Here is a 7,590-nt window from a genome sequence, read left to right as displayed (position 1 = left end):
TACAGCTTAATACACACAAAGTCTGTAAGCTGCTGGTATGAGTTCTGTTCTGGGGTCTCAGTAATGCCACTTCCATGTACCTCATCAAATAAAACATAATAGATGTATGACACCTCTTTCCCAGTGGTCTGTTGGTGTTTAATACCATAAGGACACAGGACTTGTCTACTTATTCAGCCATACACTGCAGTGTGAACTGTGAAGTTTTGGTTATTTTCAGACAACTTTGGAACCATGCCAGAGCTGTTAAATCCCTGCCCAGGGTTTCTCAGTGCTTATCATGTCTGTGCTAGGCTTCAATCACGACTCTAAAATAATTGTATGTCCTCTGCATGGCAAACGTACACGCACACTGTCATTCACTGGTAATAAAAAATTCTTTCCTGCTGTCTGCTCCCTGCAAGTTTTCCTCTCTCAGCACCTAAGGACAACAATCCTGCCAAAGCCGTACCTCCCAAAGGAGTAAATGGCCTCTCTTGTCTCTGAAGATGGATTTCACGAGGGCTTTTCTCTTGATTTTATTTTCTTTCAGGTGTGTGTTTATTTTTGCTCTAAGTGGAATTATTTTCTGTAATATTGTTTTCCAATTTTTTCCTTTTTCTTTCTAGCTTACTTAAATATTTTTAATCCCAAAGGAATAATAATAGCACTAGCTGATGGGGAAGGGTAGGTTTTAGTTACAAAAACTAATTGACTTTTGAAATATTTAGAACAGTATTGCCTGATTAAGCTTTTTTTTAAATTTTTTGTCAAGTGCAGGTCTTATATTTCATCTGAATTTCAATGTTTTACCTTTTTCATATTTTTCATCGGCATGGCTGTATTCTTCCCTAGATCAAATAATGGAAGCGTCTGCAATCACAAAGCGTTAGATATTAGTGACAGCAGAACCGGGAAAGATTCTTCTACAAAATCACTGATTTTTTTCATGCCAAAAGCGTTGCCCTTTCCTGGTTTTTTTTTGAAAATGCTCTATGCATTCCCTCTGATTCACCCCCTAGCAAACTGGGATGTGGAAGAAATGTAATCTTGGCTGCTGGGGTCCTGCCTGGGGAGCGCCTTGTGCCTTCACACAAAGGAGAGCTGGTGTTTGGGGGGGGGGGGGGGGGAGGAGGAGGAATGGGGAGGGGGCCTGGAGTGCATGGGGAGGGAAACGTGCCTGGGAGCAGCTCCACAAGCTCCAAAATCCTACGTGCAGGAAACAATTGGCTGAACAGAGGCCACCGTTGGCAAGTGCCCCGGCCCTTTCTCAACCTCCTGCTAGCAGGCAGCAGTGGAGATTCCCCCAGCTCGGGAAATCTTGTGCCTAGATGAGAAAACACTGGAAAAAGTGAGGAGAAAGCCAAAAATGAGGATACAATACTGCAAGTTTAAGGGAAGGGAATAGATACCCGCGTGTGCTGTGTCATCCCGCTTCTTAAATGAGAAATGGGGGGTGAAAGGATAAAAAAAGGCCACATTTAGGCTGAACATTTCCATGAAGTGATGACACTAAGACGATTTGAATTACCCACAGGATGAATTTAGCCTGACATGTAAAATCTATTTCTACCATTATCACTGCTAACCTAAGCCTATTCACAGATAATTGCAGCCAAGTGCTTACCCTGCTCTTGCTCATCTGTTTTTCCCTCCTGCCCATTTAGTAAATGCATCAGTTATGTATTAACACTGGTATGCTGCGTCAAAGCAGCAAGAGCTTTGAAATTAGGCAGCAGGAGTGGAACATACCGGGAAAGAACTAGTGAAATCTGTAAACAAAGGGTTGTGAAAATGATGATTAGAAGTCAGTTATGTTCTAGCAAATTAAGAACTTAGAGTGAAATAATTTGAATTTACTTTTGAATGTCAATGCAAATGGAGGTCAAGTGTAGTAACTTTGGCTAAAACATGTTTCCGATTTTTGTATTGCTTGGGTCAAAAAAGTTCCAAACATGAAGAAAAAGCATTGCCTGGACCTGACTTCAAAAGTTGTTGACATTCACAAAAAATTATCTGTTGCTGTAGTGCGTGCATCCCCTGCACAGGTAAATTCCATAAATACTCTTCTTCTATCCAGCACGCTCTGGGTAAAATTACTAATGTCTGCTTCCTTCATCATCGCATTACCCGGCATTGAGCAAGGGATTTGGATGAATTCCCAGCTCCTGTGCGAAGCCGAGAGAGATCACTGCGAAGAGTGCTACGACACAGGAGGAGACATTAGGAAAAGTGCCTGCAACATAGGGTTTGTTCTTCCCAGAGAGCATCTTTTGAAGTAGTTAATAAAAGAGGCAACTAGGTCTCCCTCATTGCTGGTAAATACTTTCTGTGTGGTCAGCTGGGTGCCCCAGGGTGGAGTTAGTCAGGCTTTGCTCTCACTTCTGAAAATGGGGGTCAGGATTAAAGGTGCTCCACACAGTCACCCTCTTACTTACAGACAGGGCTCTGCCCCTACCCGTCGTAACATTGCTCCAGTCGGAGGCTCAGTTGCCTGTAATAGGTCCTGTCTATTTGTGGTTTTGCCTTGGCTCTGGAGGGGATGGTGGGTCCTTTAGTGCCTGAACAGAACAATTTACTTAGAATTGAATGTTTTGACCTGTCATTCTCCAGGAAGAAAAAATTACTTGTTCCTGAAAAAAAAAATCTGAGCTGATTTGAAAGCTTCCATCAAGAAATATAATCACATTTCACCAAACTGCAATAGTCTTAGAGACTGCCTGGAGGTGTTAAAATGTCTGCTGTAACTCTCGTTGTTAAAGTATTTCTGAATTGGAAGCTATTTCATCACTTTATAAACATTTCACCAGGTTATAAAAACAACTGAGGTATCTTATAAGTATAAAAAGTCTTGAGCACTGAAACTCCCTTGTAAATAAAGAGTGTGTCTGTGAAATATAATCCTTGGTGGGTTTGGTTTCTGTCCTTAAGAAAGAATATTACTTCGAGACAGAAGACAAAGTAAAAGCTGGAGATGAAGGCTGGGAAGTGGAGAAAAGCCTAAAAAGTAATAAAAATCGTACGCACAGGGGTTACTAATCTGCAATGACTGCAAGCATGTCTCACTGACTTAAGTTCTGAATAAATCATGCTATCTATACCAAGGTTATCTCCTTTTGTCATCATACATCAAGGAAAGATGAGAAGCACAAGTCAGCCTGGTTCACTTAAAGTTGCTTCCAAAATGTGTTTAAAAATTTTAAAAGGTAAGAAGTGTTCTCTAATTCTTTGTATGTATCAGTTATGCCCCATAAAAACTATTACTGCTATTGATTATTTTTAATCTTCTAGTTCAAAGTTGAACATTGAGTTTTGGTTTTGTTGTGTTTTGGTTTTTTTTTTTTTTCTGCAGGGAAGATGTCCACAGCCTTTCAGAAACAAACCCATAAAGAACCGAGTCCTACTTTTTTAAAACAGCTGGTTCTATTCCTTCCATTAAAATGGCAGAAGAAATACTCGTCTTGTAGCAGTGAAAGCAATTTTTAGAGTTATCCCTTGCCATCTCCAGTGGTAAAGCTGAGCTCTAGCAGAGGGAAGCCCTGCTAGCACAGAAGAGAGTTCAGGGGATGCAGTGGGCTCTGGACACTGCCCCGAATGTAGCACTTGGTCATGTAGATATGAGCAAGTAAGCAAGCTGCTGGAAGAGGGTGTTTCAGCAGAGGTCAAAGCACATTCAACCAGGCATCCTAGGCTGTAGGCTCTCCTTTTTCAAGCCACTGAGAAATTTTGTGTTAAGGTACGTGGCCCATTATAATACCCATCCCATATTTCTTTCAGGTATTTGGCTTGCTTTTAGATAACTAATACTTTTTTTCATCAGTTTTTGTGTTGAAAAGAATTATAAGAAAAGTAGAAATAGGTATTAATTTCCGATTACCACACATGTGCCAGTTGTGTGGCCATGTATGCTCACCAGTTTTTTTTATTTACTGCATCGCAACTCTACAGGGGTAAAAATAAGTAAGGTAAGTACTTTTAAGTAAGTAGAGTTACCTTTGTGATGTTCTCAATCATATGTCAGGTGTAGAAAGCCAGTCCAGAGTCCCTGCACTAACAGGTATAAAGTACTTTCAGATACTTACAGCATTTTTGCTGTCTAGCTATTTAGCTCTTCCCGCTGCAAGCTCACCTCTCTGAAATAGAAAACAGTATTTCCAAAATAATTTGGACTTGATCACATCATTTTACTTCATCCATAAATACCTATGTGCACGCATCCAGGCATGTTGTAGGTTTCAAGGAGGAGGGGGGCTTCACTGACACAGATGTACTGGGCATGCCCATGGCCAAGATTGCTCTTCCGTCTTGCCCACACATGACCTGAAAGCAGGGATGTCATGACCTGCCGAGAAGGCAAACCGAGAGCATGGCTCACTGCTGACTGCGTCGCTGCCATGTGGGCTAAGCATTGCTCCTGGGTGGCAAGGGGGCAAATTCCTGCTGTCTGTGTTTAAGGCACCTAGTTTGTGGTATGGTTTTGGGTTATAGCTAATGTGGTCCAGATGAAAGGAATGCTTTGCTGCTCTTCCTCTCTGTGCCTTACACTTATACTGCTTCTTTGGGGTGCAGCCTAGTGATTGTACAGCTGCAGGCTGAATCCGTCCATTTGGGCAACCCCAGAAGACTAAGCTTGTGGAAAAACTGGACTATCTTTGTCACTCTGAGCCAGCTGAATTGAAGCATCTGGCTCCAAGGATATGGGGAGAGATGGCAAGGACACCACAGTTGGAGATGTTGAAGTGGCAAGAAACCTTTTCAGCAGAAACCCACTGTTGTTTAATCAGGTTTACTAAAATGTCAAGTGGCACCTAACTCGCAGAAAGAAAAGGCTGAAATCTTGGCAATTGCGTGCTCGCTAGATCTGATGTGAAGCAGGAGAGTGGGAGTGGATAGCCAGGGTAGCTGCAACTGGGACATTAGACTGCCTGTGTTCGTAACAGAGGCAACAGAGATGCTGCTTAGCAGAGGGGATCCTCAAATGTTTCATACCATGCTTTTTCTCTTCTGGGGTAGTTTTGGGGCTCCATATGTACCTCACCTAAAATTAGGCAGCATAAATAGCTCTCAATAGTCCAGGTCTGCATTACTGTGTAGGCACCTGACTTCAATGTTTTGAATGAATTTGGGCATGTAAATAAGACCTCAGTGTAAGTAAGTCTGGACCTTAAGTATTTGATCTGCGCCACTAACAAAGAAAATTTAGAGTTCCTTGGCTAATTGTAGGTGGGAAGAGAGAGAGGTTTAAATATGAAACCCTCGTCAGGACACCTTGAATTTTGGGGACAAGAAGCTTGCCTGAGTCCAAGAAGATATGCTAAGCCCTATGTTTGGATAAGACTTGGGGCTGTAGATAGCACTTGCAGATGATTGCAGGGACTAAGGTTAGAGATCTCACTATCGAGTCTGGATACTTTGATTTACAGAATTCCCCCTGCATGGGACAGAAGCCTTCCTGGGGACAAGTAGAACTGAAATTGTCAGGAACTGGTTGTTCATGATAAATTACTAAAGGTGAATATTGCACTGTCACTGTAGGTGCTCAAGCAAAATGCAACCTTTTTTTTCTGTTGGGACATAAGCTAAATGGCATCATCCATCCTGTAGTAACCTAACCTTAGTCTTACATGAGGATAAACCAATGAATGAAGCCAAATGCGATGAGATAGTGAACAAAAAACAATGTCAAGATTTATTTGTGTTTAGTCAGTAGCTCAGGAATGAGAGCTGTGGTGGTTGTGGTGATGAGCTGGAGGAATGCTGCTGGTATTGAGAGCTCTTTGCTGTGTCACACATTCCTCTACTTTTTTGCAGTCACACTAGGATCTGAAGGAATTAGCCTTAGGAAAGCTCAGAGTTTATTTCAGGTGGGTAAACTCTGTTTTCTGGTCTTTTGGTCAGCGGTGGGAAACATTCATAGTGATTGAAGAAAAGATCAACGGGCTAGATAAGAATTTGTTATCTTCCAGATGGCAGGTTATGAAAGCAGAGAAGAGGGCTGCGTCTGTCAGGTGTGGGCCAAGAATGACAAAGAAATTTAACTCCGTTCCAAAAATGTTAACCATATTGTTCACGCTCAGCAGTAAGGGGGGCTGTGGCTGCTGTGAGATTAACCTTGTGACCCCAACAAGAGTTTAGACCAGCCTGTCAAAAGCATTATGCTTGAAGGCAGTAATCGTTCTTTATTAGAAGAACAGTTACTTTGCCTGGTTTCTGCTGCCCACCTATGGATTGCATTTTGGCTGCAGCACCACCTTTAGGAAATGGTGTGTAGTTTAATCATTAACAATAGTGGATTCCCTAAGGCTGTGCACAGCTTCTTCAGTGGGGTTTAATTCACCCTTAAAAAGCAGCCCGATGCAAAAATGTACTGATCTGGTATAACAATGATTTTTCCATAGGGCTGTTATGGGGATGGTAGTAGTCTGTAAATTATTTCAGAGCATGTAAATACATTTATTAAAGGAATTTGGGGACGTTTGAGTTTATATTTTCAAGCAGACTTAAAGAGCTACATTTTTAGAAAGGCTCTGCTTCAATTTATGGCCGTCAATTTGGATCAGGCGGTTGATACATCCTGTGAAAGACACCGGTCTGAAGAGTTTCAGCATTGAAATCATTTCAGCCTCGGTGGTCCACAGACGTGCTATTTGGAGGGAGTAACAGCTCATACAGCTGTAAATAGTGAGTGAGCTTTTAGGCCCAGAGGCTCTTCAGTAGGTTTGCAGGGAATCATCAGCTGCTCCCGAGTGCTCAGCTTCCATATCTTGCTGGAGCTGTGGCTGTTCAGCCAAGTCTCCCAACAAAAGTTACAATTGTAATAATTTCCCAGAGCTGTGGTTTTTTTCACATTCTCTGTTGACAAGTTCTCTGGAACATGAAGTGTGAAGTGATTTATTATCTCATTCAGCCGGCTGATTCACTCAGTATCACTCTGTAGTCATTCAGATATTCTCCCACAACCGTATCACAGCATGTATTTGTAATAAATATGCACTGGACACTTGTGAACAAGAAAATAACTAATATAGGCCACAGGATATATGCATTGTGGTCATAAAAAACAATATCAAAATACATGAAAAGCATTTTTTAAGCAAGAAACGCTCCTTTAATAACACCATTTCATTTAGAAACCTTACAGCTGCAGCAGGCTACTTACACAGTTTCCTGCAAACATCTGGATCCTTATTGTGTCCACTTGTCTAACCTTTAGTCTTTCTGTCCCTGCATGCTGTGTGGATGCTGAGAGTGACGTTTGGGGATATTGTGATTGAACACACCTCATGCTTCTTTTTCTTACCTTTATAACATAAAGGAGAAAGACAAAGGATGTCATTTGTGCTTCTCAGGAGCATTGTGGCTGTTCATACTAGTCAAGCAGTCTGGAAGTACAAACTCCTACTGTTGCTGACTACTTGTAGCCTAGGAGAAGGTAAAACAGTGGTATTCCTCTGAGTTCCCCTTTCCCAGTGTCCGTGCTGTCCACTTCGAGGTGCTTGATTTATCCCCGCATTTATTTTGATGGGGGTGCTATCACCTGCTTTTTGCAATCAATATGATGCTGCCAGCGTGATTGTAATAAGGCACGTTCAGCTGCAGCCTCCCCTGGGA

This window comes from Leptosomus discolor, chromosome 2 (assembly GCF_034619465.1).
Source record: "Leptosomus discolor isolate bLepDis1 chromosome 2, bLepDis1.hap2, whole genome shotgun sequence".
NCBI classification, from domain to species: Eukaryota; Metazoa; Chordata; class Aves; order Leptosomiformes; family Leptosomidae; genus Leptosomus; species Leptosomus discolor.
Note: the sequence above shows the minus strand (reverse complement) of the source record.